Below are 14,991 nucleotides of genomic sequence, written 5' to 3'. Positions count from 1 at the left end.
TTCTCACATCACTATTTACATTTGCACAACAGTTAGTTCAGCCTCCACAACATTTAGTCATTTGTGCACATCATAGTAGCAGTTTCTCATTCCTTCCAACAAATTGCAAATGCTTTTGGACATGCATCAATTGCTTTCATACAACTATCTGCTGTTTTATAACATTATCATTTGCTTATGTCATGTCAGTCAAAATTAACTATACTTGTGAATGCTGAATAGTCATTCCATATAAAACTAATAGTCCTCATTTCATTGCTTGAGTCATTACATACAAAAATGTTGAACTAACTTTGTCAAAATCTGTCAAGCAAATTTTACACATTTTTTTTAAATCTTTTTTTTTTTTTCTGAAAAATGTCTCCTAAATTGAACAGTTTCTCTCAGGTGAATCTCAGCTTTCACGGATGAGGAACGTCTGGATGTGCATGAATGATTACAGTACTTGTTGTATGTTCAGTTCCAAAATGTACTGCAATATTGTGTACAGTTGTGCACAGCTCTACCCAAAGGGAGTTTATGTTTGTTGTAAATAAGGGTGTATTTTTTCTTTTGCACAATGCTGTGAACAAATTAGAATTGCAAAGAGCATATGCAGTAAAAATGTGAAACATACATATTCAGTGTCTTGTACTCAGTTACCTCACTAAATACAGTAATGTGTAACTTTACTGTATTTTTCAAATGGCTGTGCAAATAGTATATAGTGCTGTCTTGAGCATTTTCAGGTAGTGTCACCAAGATCTGACTTTTTTGCATTGGAAAACATTTACAGAGTAAACTGTCATAATGAAAACATGACCAAGCCATTTGACTATCTTGTTCATAAACGATGGTGTCAGGACTTTTCATCTTGATGACACTGACACTTTCATTGACATGAATACTTGCTTTTGAGGAGTGAGCTATCCATTTTGAGCAAGTGACACGCAGGTTATCAACTAGGTTTTGCAGTTTGTACTAATTGTTTTGAGAACTGCATTAACTGTTGTGCAAATGTAAATAGTGATGTGAGAAATGCACCAAAGCGACTGAGAAGAACTGTAAATGACCTTGCTAGATGCTCCAGGACTGTTAAGAAATGTCAACGTGACTTAATTAATTTTCATTAGTTCTCCATAGTAGGATCCTAAATTCGCTACCAAAAGTTACCAAGAATTAGCTGTGAAATGCAGGCTACAAGACAGATGTTTCTAAATTAAAATCTACAGTCTTGAAATTATAATCTTTAACTTAAAGGCTTAAGTTAAAGGCTTTTAACTCAATGCATTGGGTTAAAATAAGCCACAGGATGGATGGATGGATGGATGGATGTTCACAGAGAAACCATTATGAGATAGATAGATAGATAGATAGATAGATAGATAGATAGATAGATAGATAGATAGATAGATAGACAGACAGACAGACAGACAGACAGACAGACAGACAGACAGACAGACAGACAGACAGACAGACAGATAGATAGATAGATAGATAGATAGATAGATAGATAGATAGATAGATAGATAGATAGATAGATTCAGTGTAACAGAACTGATCTCAGGTCAGCTTTATGCTTGGGTAAAAGCTCCTCCTCTGAGACACTATGGGCAGAGCAGCCGGAGCATCAGTTCTCATACACTGAGAACACTGAGACGTGCAGCGCCTGTGATCTCCTGCGGTTCCGGCGGCCGTAATCTCCTGTGCTTTGATCAGCTCTGGTGATGAGAACACAAGATGAAGTGAGCGGAGAACTGCTCATGGGAAACTGCACCTGAGAAACACACAATCCCCCAAATCAGGAGAAACATGGAAACGAGAGGCTATCAGGTGACAGAGCAAGTGTTGAGTCCCGTCACCTCACATCTACAGCGTTTCTCCCAGATCAACCCAGCTCATCACAGCAGCGTTCCTGAGCTCATACACCCGAACCGCTGTGCCAGAGGACGATCTGTGTCTGGAAATGTTGCTCTGTTTTTATCCACAATTCAGAAATGCTAAACATACCAGCTGATATGCATGCAGGTGTCAATTAATGTACAGCTCAGATGCAATACAAAGATTCCTACTCACTTAATATTGTTCGGTTAAAAATAACCCAACGAGTAACCCAACTATGGGGTGGTGTAGCGCCTTCCCAACTGTGGGTTATTTTAACCCAATGCATTGAGTTAAAAGCCAGTTGGGTTAAAAGTTAACTATTTATTTATATTTATTATTTATATCTATGTATTTCTTTTCATAAATAAAATACACTGTTTTCAAACACAGATTGTTTATCTGTATAAAACAATAAATATGTCTCAACAAATATACAACTATATATAACTTGGGGAGCCTAGAATTGAATGTGAATATACATAGGTGTGTACATAAATTCAACATACACAAGTTTACATACAACATGTGTATTTAACCCAACAGCCGGGTTATTACTAGAAATGACCCAACGATAAAAAAATAAATAATAATAATTACCCGACATTTTTGGATAATAACCCAACATTTTGACCCAATATGTGTAAAAAATAACCCAATGTTTTTTACTGTTTGCATGCACTGCTTCCACTAAAAATATGATGTTTTCCTGTAGAAAATGTGGAGTAATGAACACAGATATTGGCAGAAGGATGTTTGGCTAATGGATTTGCACTAAGAATGTGTCTAAAAGGCTTAATCTGACATGTTAATCTTGCTTGATGTTCTGGGATGGTTACATAAATATTAGTTCACTGACACCCATAGCTTTCAAAGAGAGGATAAGAGAGAGATAAAAGATTATTCATTTACTACTGAGTGAGATGTTTAACTATCAGCAAAGTTACACACTTAGAGGGAAAAATCTCTGTAAAGTGACCAAACACAGTTAGGTTTTTACATGACACAATAATAGATACACTCGCATGCGACAAGATCATGGCCCATTGAAATAATGTGCTGCTCTGTGATTGGCCAGAATTTCCATCTGCTCAAAAGTAGCTTATAAATACTAACAATTAAATGGACATTCACTGTTCAAAGTTTGGAGTCAGTTTGATCTCTTATGTTCACCGAGGCTGAATTTATGTGATTGAAAATACAGTAAAAACAATATTGTGAAATATTCTTGCAGCTATGTGAATATATATAGTACAGTGTAATTTATTCCTGTGATCAAATCATCATTACTCCAGTCTTCAGTGTCACACGATCCTTTAGAAATCATTCTCATATGATTATTTGATGCTCAAGAAACATTTATCATTATTATCAATGTTGAAAACAGTTTCATATTTCTGTGAAATCTTTTTCACGAATCTTCAGATTTCTTTATTTAAAATAGAAAACTATGGTAATTAGACGTGATGCCTCTCAAGATGTATTTACGGCTTTGGAACTCAGAGTTCATTTTGATCGTTTCTGAGTTGGGCGGGTCATAAACTTTAAACATGGCGGAGGGGAGAATGACTGCGGTTACTGCTGTTCTTTATTTTATTATCTTTTTATGTCTTGAAAGTAGTGCATATTTACATATAAGCATATTGTATGGTTTATACACAGCAAAAATATCCTGTTCTTGACCAAAATTCCAGAATCATCAGCAAGCTGAATATATAGATGGAGCGATTAATGTTTATATGCTTGTCAACGAATGGGACATGCTTTTTTGGGTGGTAAATAATGGTGCAAACACCAGTAAATTGTCGAACGCAAACCTTAGTAAATCATCTTGCATGATTCATTTAAATTCTCTCCTTCCATAAATATTGCGTCTGAAAGGGAAACTCCTATAAATGCATATGCGATAAGGTCAGCCGCAAACAATAACCCTGATAAACTACCTTGTAACCTAGGGAGCCAATCAACAAGTGGATCTCTGAGCTGAGTGAGTGAGTGGAGGCGGGGCTCATTTGCATATTCATAAAACCACGTATACTAAATGAGGCAAGGGTGTTGAGTTACATTCAAGATATTTTAAGGCATTGAGAACATTTTTTTTTTTTCAACAAAAAAACATTTAAATATATCATTTTGGTGATGAAGATGGAGATGAGTCTTAAGGGATACAATTATTGACTACAGGGGGTCTTTACAACAAGAGCCAGAGCAAACACTTTATATTGCATCAACATTTTTATATAGAAAAAATACAGAAACAAGTGAAATGAGATCCGCAGATATCCCGTATCTTAGCAAGAAAAGTGACTCGTTTTCAGCTGGAAACGGCATCTTTCCAATCAGACTGCGAGATGTCTGACACTATACTGTACAAACCAGTCCTCTGTGTCATGACATGAAAACAGGATCCCATTTCATCCTGTGCCTCTTTGCCAAACGGCCCAACAGCAAAACACAAAACACACACTAAGAATGTAAGCTATTGTCTGTTACTGATGTTTAAGTCGCTGACACAAGAGTACCTTTACAGACCTCGTGAAATGCTAACTGCAAATGGGCAAGAGCTATGGAAAGTTTACAACAAAAGCCAATACCTGGTATAGCATTGATTCCTTGGGGAAGCTGTTTGTAATATAGTGAGAGCATATAGTGTGTTTTCTCAGAAGTGTTTGAAGACCAGAGACACACCTGCGTTTGATCACAGAGTTTTAATGAAACCCAGGTGTCAGCATTCATGCAAACTCTAGACAAAGAACCAGCAAAAACGGCCTTACAATTAAACAGGTGAAATGCACAGAGGAAGAGAAACAACATTCACGAGGAACAGCTCATAAAACCATCACTGGAGATGTAAATATAGGCAGAGACGTGAGAAGTGAGTCTAGCAAAGTTGGTTTATGGGCTTTTTTCATGCGCTGGTGTTTGAAAGAGCCGTTCTTGGCCTGAAGCCCGGGAGCTGGAAGCTGATAAAGAGAGTTGCTATTCTCCTCTGCATTGTGAGGGCATTGTATCTCGCATTTCCCACATGATAAAGTAGTGCTCTGACGCCTTGTGAGATCCCGATCAGAGTATAGCCACAGCAAGTATGTTCTTGTTTCTCTCAGATAGTGAAGCAAAAAAATATAAATGAATGCGGTAGCATTTCCAGTGAGATATTTTGACAGGACTGCAGTATTTGTGTCTTCGTTCACACTGATGTGTGTGATGCAACAGCGGTTATGATTATCTGATTATTCATGTGTGGACACATAATCCGACTCCATGTGGGATTTCATTAAACGTAATGAAGGGATTATTGCTGTACACACACCTGTTAAATTCACCTTTTCCCAGCAGGCATGGCTTACACCACACCTGTGGACACAATTAATTACCCCGTCTCAAGTTAATTACACCGTTATCTAAGCTTGTGAAAAACAGACTCTGTGTTAATGACCGACAGTCAGACTAGTGAACTATAAACTGTAAAAAATGATCGTGATTTTAACAGTAAAAAATGCTATGGTGAAAAACTGTTAATTGGTCAACAGAACGTTTCTGCACTATATACGGTGAATAACTGTGATCGATCTAATCGTGCATTTAATGTACTTTTTCTGTAAAACTGTTACATTTACAGTTTTTGGAAGTGAAAAAGAACAAGTCATTGTATAGGCCTAATTTACAAAAAACGTAAATTGTAAAAACCATACAGCAGAAAAACACTTTCTGAAAACATTTTTTTATGTTTCACAGAAGTAAGTCAGTCATACAGGTTATGAACAACACAAGTGATGCCAATGCATTTTAATAAATGTAAATATGGTTGGTCAGTCACTGGATGCACCAATATAAAAGAAATTGTCAATACCGATAACCGATAATTCTTTATATTTGAAAGCCGATAACCAATTGGACGATAAATCTAAATCCAAATGTTTATATCATTTTTGAGAGCCTGATTACAAAAACAAAAGTTACCATTAAAATCCATGTCCCAAACACACAATTATAATGTTCTCATTGCTCATATTTCAAGCAATTCAAAAACTTCATGGTGAACAGTGAACATCAGAAGTGTGTCAGCTGAAGGGAATAACACATGATTCACGCTTTAATAAATTGGCCAAAATGTATTATCGTGTCGTAACATTATAACGATAACATTAAAAAGGATCATATATCGGCGATATATTGTGCATCCCTTTTCAAATACAGATTGTTTATTTGTATAAAACAATACACACGTTTAAACAAATATATTTTTAAATTACAAACTAAATATTGGGAAGTAGCATTTAATGTAAATATACATAATTGTGTACATAAATTCAAAATACACAAGTGAACATACAACACCTCAAAACCTGCACAAAAATGTACATAGTACAAATACATAAAATGTATATACAGCACACAAAAATTCTAAATGAACACTAAAATTAAAACTACACATTAAATTAAAAACATATACAAATATGGACAGAATACGCAAATGCATAACATTAAATCCTTCAAGAAATAAACATAACTTTATTATATGCATAAAACACATACAAATTGATCATATGAGCCAAACATTCCCATAGACTTAGGCCCCTAGCAATGCCCTGCATGATCAATCTGTGTGTGTTTTATGTTCAGCCTGAAATGTAAAGCATTAGGGCAGAAAGCCAGAGTTGTGCTGTGGACCACTGGGCAAACTCAAGGGTCTTCACGGACACTCGAGGGGAAGAGCAGAGACTCCCACCTATGTTTCCCCAACGTTTGAAGAAAGCTCCTTGTGTGATCACACAGTTAATATTCAAAGACCAATGCCTCGTAAAGGAAGTCTTTTAAAGTCTCTGACAAAGCGTGGCCGGCACACAAAGGGACAGGCGATGTATAGGGCCGGGCCGGGAGGACACAGGAGATCATGTAGACATTCATTAACACAGACATCGTCCTTCCCCTCAACTCCAAACCACTGAACAGAGCAACGTCTGATCTGCACTAGATCTGTGCATTCGGAGATTTCTCAGATTATGTCATTTTAAAGTATTATTTGTTTATTTCAAATTAATTTACAAATTTTCGTCCCACTTTATGTTAGGTGTCCTTCTATACTTCCTATGATGAGGTGTATATGGGTAAGGTTAGGCACAGTGTTTATAAGTCAGTGTAATGTAAGTTGAAATGACTTAAACATCCAAGTTGATTGTATTTAAAGTCCCCCTGTGGTGAAAATCCAGCTTTTAATGTTGTTTATGTGTATTTGTGGTGTTTTTAATGTGCTTTAAGACAAACCATGTGTAAATTCATAAGTCGACTCCATTGCTGAGTATTTTCTCCTTAAAACTGCAGTGAACCAAAGACAGTCTCAAAAAGCACGTTTTGAAATCGCTGGTGTTTCTGACGTCACAAACTACCTTGTAACCAATCAGATCAACGTGTGATCGTCAACCAGTGGATCTCTGAGCTGAGTGAGTGAGTGGAGGCAGGGCTCATTTGCATATTCATTGATTCATTCAAAAAAAAAAAAAAGCTAAATCAGAACAGGCTGGAGGTCTGAATGTATCTTGAAAACTCATTACCGTCAGATTTTGACTAGAAAACACACACCAGCCTGAACAAGATAAGGCTGAAGATCTGCGTCAAGTTTGATGAATGAAGCTTGAAGGTTTATAGGGGTTAAAGCCAGAAACACTGGCCTCTATTTAGGGAATGGAAAAAGTTGTTACAAAAGACTTGGTGTATTTATCAAGCCAGTGTAATAAAAGTCAAGTGAAACATCTCACCAGCATCCACTCACTCATCACTTCCTTACACAGTGAGTCACTCTCTGAGCCTAGTGTAAACGTCAGCCCGACTAATGTCCCGAACAGCCTCTTAGATGACCCAAAAACAACAGACAGGTGTGGACCATCAACAACAGGATGACTGAGCTCAACACCTCCACGCTCCCTGCTGCTTTCCACAGTCCCCCGCTGGGACAGATGTGTGTTTCTGTCTCACACACACAGGGCTAATGTTTACATAGCTGCACCCACAGAACCAATGGCTGATATAAAGTTACCCATGATAACCTAAAGCTTTTCAGCTTAACCTTCTCGCTGAAGCTCCGGCTCCAACGGGAGTGTATCGCCAGAGAAGAGGCGCTTTTATTTCTTTATTTTTCTTCCGGACTGAGGGGGTTAAGGTTTGCTGAACGATGGTCATTTAATCTGCCTGTGCTTGAGTTTTGAACCAACACTGAATTCTCACATCAGATAGCGAAGGGAGGATGGTGTGTGTGTGTGTGTGTGTGTGTGTGTGTGTGTGTGTGTGTGTGTGTGTGGTGTAAACAGGGACACATGGCTCACATTTAACAGGCTTTTCACCTAGAACTCGCCATCCCTTCTGATCTGAGTTTTAGGAGGGAAACAAACGGCAACAAATAAATGCTAACAATATGTCTTGTTTGAGAAAATATGCTAAGTTTATTTTTGGCAGATCAGTGGTGATGGCAAAAGAAGAAAAAGTATAGATTTTTTTTTTTTTATTATCTCAATTGTTTTGTGAAGAAACTCTGAACAAATGGAGGCTTTCACTCGAGGCAGTTTTCACACTTTATAATGTCCCGTGTCTCCTCTTGGGTTTCAGCCGAGATCTGAACAACATGTCAGACTGAGCTCAGATTCAAGATCACAGTCTTCAATTTAATATCAGCTATTTTCAAGATGATTTGAGTTGCTATTCACACTTATTTTATAGCTCCATAGGCTACTCTGTATTTTAATATTTGACTAATTTTTTTCTGTGCTGTTCTTCTTCATGTCCCTCTACTTTGCAACAGAAATACACTTTAAATACAGATAAATCATAAAATGTTTGCATATTTGTATTCTGTAGGGTGAAACTAATTTGTGCACTGTTAAAATATTTAATGTAAAAGAGATTCTGTGAGTAATGAAAACTGCGTGTTCCCACCACTATATAACTTTATTATAACGATATACAAATTTGAACATAAATAAAGTGACAGCAATGGTTGCAGCAATGAGAGTTGTGAGGATATAATCGCAGCAGTCTTTTTATTTAACAATACATATAAAATAACAAGAACAGGATAAACGCAGGAGGAACACAACCAACTTCGCAGACAAGAACTGAGAACGAAACAACTGAAAATGAGGGCTATAAATACGCAGACTCTGTGAAGAGAGAAAACAAGAAACAGGTGGGGTTAATCAATCAACAAATGAGTAACCATGGAAACAAATGGGAACATACCTAGAAACCGGACAAATAATAAACTGGGACCAAGGAAACAAGAACTAAAGGGCCGTTTACATGACACCCAAAACGGGTTTCAAAGTGCAAGTTTCTGAAAAAGATACCGTTATCATCTCGGTGTAAAACTTCAAAAACGTGAATTTGTGAAAACGGTGAGGTCTTGTATATTACGTGTTCAGTGTATAGACGCGCAGTGTTTCTTTACAAAGGGACATCGCCATCTACTGGCCTGGCAGCAGAATACAGCGCTTTTTTCCACACGGATCCGTGTGAACGAGGACCGTTTTGACAACGTTTTCACACGGAAAAACGCAATGGAAAAACTTTTCAGTTTTTGCATCGTCAAATAAACGCATCCTAACACACGTAAAAAAGAAACCTCATCTGACATAAAGAGGTTATTTTGTGTTACATAGACTTTATTTATGTAAAATGTAATGAAATAGGTTTTTTTTATATAATAATATATATATATAATTACTCAAACTTTGTTTGTGGTGTTACAAAAATGAATGTCGCACCTTTCATTTTCTCACATTTTGCTTAATTTATGACAATTTCATGTGTCCAACTTTAAAATCTGTGATGCTACACAGACGACTTACAGATTTGACTTGTTTAATCTAAATTGGGATAAATATCGTCTAATATTTCCAAAATGTCTTGAAACTATGATGGCAGCCCCTGTTTTAGAAATAGTGTTAAGCACCAGTAAAATGAATTAAAAATCAAACAATCCTTAAGCTTCCATTTTACTGAATATAGAATATTAAACAAACTTTTACATAAGGAACACATTTACATAAATATTTTTGCAAATTCTGCCACTCTTTTGTGCTTTTAGGAGAAACATCTGAGACGAAATTAACGAGACATCTCTAAACTCCATTAAGTCAACCTGTTAGCAATAAAATGTTCCTGTGAGGAAACAACATGCCCTTGTTCAATAGAGGAGCACTGAAGGGTCAAGAACAGTGACGGTGAACTGTTTTCATTGGCTCCGTCCTGCAGGGCTTCGGTCAAACTCTCCTAATTTTAGCAGTTTCTCCAGCAAGAGAGGCCAAACAAAGAGAGCCAGGCAGGAGGCCGGGTATTGTTGCTAATAATGCTAATTAGCATTGATTGCTTTCTTTACTGTCTGCTTCCAACTAGAGCTTAGTCTCTTCTGTGTGCTCAGCCTGACAAAACAGCTTGGCAATGATAAACTGGGTTTCCGCTCATCTCGGTTCAGACCACCCTTCACTTCTCTTGTCTGGACAAACACACACTGCATCTCGATCATGCTCGTAGGAAGCAGCCTGACATAAACACTCGGTCTGTAACTCCACATTATACACACTGCTTTTATGTCCTTTCATTTGGAGGAATTCACTCAAATGTTTTTAATGAGTTTATTCATTTATTTATCGCCTGATTAAGCAAAGGAATTATGCAGATCAGACATATTGTGTTTTACTGATTATCATCATTAGCTGAATTACTGCTGTCATGACCAAAATTGTATATAAACATTTTTTCAAATAATTTTAGAGTAACAGTGTGACATTGATTACAGAGCGATAATCATAATTGACATTAAAAGAAGGCATGTTTGCAGTTTATATATTTATGCAGCAGCTATAATTGCTATGCATAGCACACCTGTTTAGTGAATTTGCCCCATATTGTACTGATTGATTGTTTCTGAATCATTTACTTTTGTCACTGAAGCTCTTTGCATACACACACTTATTGATTAATGTTTATATATCAATAAAAGCCTAAATTAATCCTCTGGTGCTCCTCACGTGGCGGTCAAATTTTTTAATTATTATTGATTATATTATTATTTCAAATAAATGAATGTACTATTTTAAGTTTGATGATTTTTTTTATTATATATTTTGTATTTTTAGGAGATTTAATGGTACTAAATTATATTCCATGTATTGACTTTTTGACAATAAACCTAAAAATGACATTTCCAACTTAAACTGTGGTAAATCTTGAATGCTTTGGAGCACAGACTTAAGTTAACTTTTTAAAGACGACACTTGGCAGGTTATTGCTGAAGTAAAAAAAGGTTTTGAAAAAGTGAACTTAAAAAAGTGAAAAGTTTAAGTTTATTGTTAAGAAAAAAATCTAATTAAAATTTTTATATGAAATATATATTTTCCAAAACGTGTTATAGTCTAGACCTGTGATAAAATCAAAGCCATAAATCAAAACAAGCTCCAAATTTGAGCCTGATATCTTAAAAAATTAGCTTTCGTTGAGAGTTTGTTTGGCTGCAGTACCAAACGCTTCCACTAGATGAAATGTATCTCCCATTCATTTCCAGTGATCTGTGTGACTGTGTGACAATTGTTTTCAGGACCATTTAACTTTTCAAATCATATCCAAAAATAGTTTTGTGTGTGTGTGTGTTCACATAACAAGTGCCAAAACCTTTACCAAGTTTCGGACCATTCCGATGAAGTAAAAAAATAACATTTTAAAAATGACCGAAGAACACCAAAGGGTTAAATCTGAAGCGATTGAGTCTCTTAAGAAGACTTGGATTAAACCACTTGATTCATATGGACATGATGGTTTTAAATTGCTTGAAATATGATTGAAATCACTTCAAAAAGGAAAATACAGTAAAGTGCAACATGCACATATAAGATATATAAAATTATAATGAGACATCAGTGTTTGGGACATGGCTTTTAATAATGAGCCTTTTGTTTTTGTAGTTAGGCTCTCTAAAATTATATAAAAATTTGGATGTAGATTTGGGAATTTCAGTTATCGGCATTGACAATCGGTAAAGTTTTTATATCGGTCCATTCCTAGTGACTGACCAACCATATTTATGTATTAAAATGTAATGGCATCACTTGTGTTGTTCCTAACCTGTATGACTTACTTACTTCTCAGTGTTTTACTGTACACTTTTACAAATTACGGTTCTTTATTGGCATTGATGGTTCCATGAAGAAACCACAAAATGTTTTTTATTAGTGGAAATAGTTTTTTTTTTAATTTTCAAAACTGTTCTTCATGCTAAAAAAAAATTATGATTACTTTTACAGTGACATTTTTATTTGCATGGATTTTCAATGAAGGGACAAAATGATGAGCGAATATCTTATATAATATCAAAAACATCTTAATTTGTGTTTCAAAGATGAAGGAAACTCTAATGGGTTTGGAACGACATGAGTGCGAGTAGATCACGTTTAGCTTTCTCAGTGCTAGTTGAATGGTGTTTTCCTCATTTTTGAGCCCCTGGTCACTCTATGCTTTCATTATGTGCTGAGCTTTTGAGTTTTACAAAAGAAAAAGAAAAAAGGTTGACGCAAAAATGACGCAATTTTCATGTTTGGGTGAACTATTCCTATAGAGTGAATGCATGTGAACGACAGCTTTATTGTCTCAGTGTCATCGGATATCCATAGGTGATGTTTCTAGGAATTCAGGATCAAGCGGAAAGCCGGTCCCAGTCCGTCAGAGGTGCAACAGCGTGTTGTTTAACCAACATCTTAGCAGTCCATGCTGAAGGTATATTGTTCTGCGAGAGTTTAGTGCCGCTGAATAGAGGGCCTGGGGAAAGACTTGCGAACCGCGGGCCCTGCTGGAGGAATAATGGAGGGTTAATCCCGAAAGCAGCTCCTCCGATGCCCAGCATGTCTCCCATTCAGTCCTAAACACTGAGGACCTACCCGAGTTGGGACAGGGTAAAAAGAGCCTTCCAGTTTTGTGCACGTTCTGATGGGGCCGTCGACCCTAGGGGCCAAGCGAACCCCTCTTTATAAATACTCCCGGGCCTATGCGAGGTCCATGAGGATGACATCATCAGCTGGCTGGGTGTAATGAGGTTGATATGGCGCACAAATGAGTGTGTGTTGCCTGAATACACAGAGTGTGTCGGCACGAGTAATAAGGGTTTACACGACACAAACCACGTACGCTCGTTTCCCACATCTAAAATTAGGAGCTTGTTCTGTTTCTGCCGCTTGTCATGTTGATGGTACAGAACGCATACGATTCGCATTCCTAGAGCGCTGAAAAGAATTTTAATAAGCCCGACATTTGAAATGCAAAACGACAGTGAGCTAACTGAGGTAACGAGACGACTAAGAGTGAGTAAATTAATCATTAAATTAAAGAATTGGGTCCCACTCTACATTGAGAGTCTTTAAAACATTTGAATTAATCATTTGATGCAATTCACTTATACTTGCGTTTACATCGTACACTGTAAAAAAAAGTTGCTGCCTTAAATTTTTAAAGTCCCCCTGTAGTCAATAATTTTATCCCTTAAAACTCATCTTTGTCACCAAAATTACATATTTAAATGTTTTTCCTTAAAAAAAAAAAAATTATTCATGCCTTAAAATATCTTGAATGTAACTCGACACCCTTGCCTCATTTAGTATACGCGGTCCTATGAATATGCAAATGAGCCCCGCCTCCACTCACTCACTCAGCTCAGAGATCCACTGGTTGACGATCACACGTTGATCTGATTGGTTACAAGGTAGTTTGTGACGTCAGAAACACCAGCGATTTCAAAGCGTGTTTTTGAGACTGTCTTTGGTTCACTGCAGTTTTAAGGAGAAAATACTCAGCAATGCTGTCGACTTATGAATTTACACATGGTTTGTCTTAAAGCACATTAAAAACACCACATAAACTTGATTTTTAATTTATGAAGTTTATGAACACAATGAATTGTACACAAAAGACCAGGAATACGCAGGTAAACAGGGTCAGTTTTGATGGCGTCATTCAATTTAAATATTATATTTCTATGTGCTCTGGTGTGCATATAAAACTAACATTAGATTGACAACAGGAAGAAGACCATGGGCTGTAAAGGTGAGCTTCCACTTATCATAACATTTAGGCATGACATTTGCCACCAGGTGAACTGGAAAAACTGGCATCAAAAATCCCCATGGTCTTTAATGAAGTACAGTGGTGTGTACACAACATAGACATAGTGCTTTAAATGGAGCGTGTTTAATCTGCACTGACTAGACGAGAGTCTTTCAAACTACAGATTGCACAGAAACACAGAACAATAACAGGCGCTACACATGCTGGACCTCTAAAGGGAACCGGTTGCACATGAATAAAGCCCTGAGAGATACGGCAGATGTTACAGAGATCATCGAGAGCTATCAGCTTATTTATAGTATCTTAAACTGCCCATATTATGCTCATTTACAAGTCCATCATTTTAGTAATATTTGGGGTTCTGCTGCAATACATTTTCACAGGGCCTAAAACTAACGTTTTGCTATACCTGCCAATGGTGACTTATGAACATTTACATACCATATTGTTTACCAGCCATTAAAAATAGATTAATCCTTATAAAATTTACAAAAGTTATTCAGTCAAGAGCAGTGAGTGATTTTTCTTTGTCCTGTGTTGTTTGATTAACATTATAAACACAAACATCAGCGGGAGTATTAGGCTGCTGTCACTTTAAGAGTGAATGCACAGATCTAATATACTGATACACGCATTTACTTTAAAGTCCCCCTGTGATGAAGATCCAGCTTTTAATGTTGTTTATGTGTCTATGTGGTGTTTTTAATACGCTTTAAGACAAACCATGTGTAAATTCATAAGTCGACAGCATTGCTGAGTATTTTCTCCTTAAAACTGCAGTGAACCAAAGACAGTCTCAAAAACACGCTTTGAAATCGCTGGTGTTTCTGACGTCACAAACTGCCTTGTAACCAATCAGATCAACGTGCCGTAGGGCTTTAGCATATCATTAACAGCGAACTAGCAGGGGAGTCTCGAGAGAAGCCAGGTTATCCTGGTATAATTTTCTGCTGATATGAAAAACCGGGTAGATTTAGCAATATAGAGGGTGTATGAGGTATATTACGATGTTATGATGAACGATATGTCTTT

The sequence above is a fragment of the Abramis brama genome (genome assembly GCF_963993115.1).
Source record: "Abramis brama genome assembly, chromosome: 13".
NCBI classification, from domain to species: Eukaryota; Metazoa; Chordata; class Actinopteri; order Cypriniformes; family Leuciscidae; genus Abramis; species Abramis brama.
The sequence above is the reverse complement of the archived record's forward strand: the minus strand, read 5'-3'. Positions refer to the sequence as shown.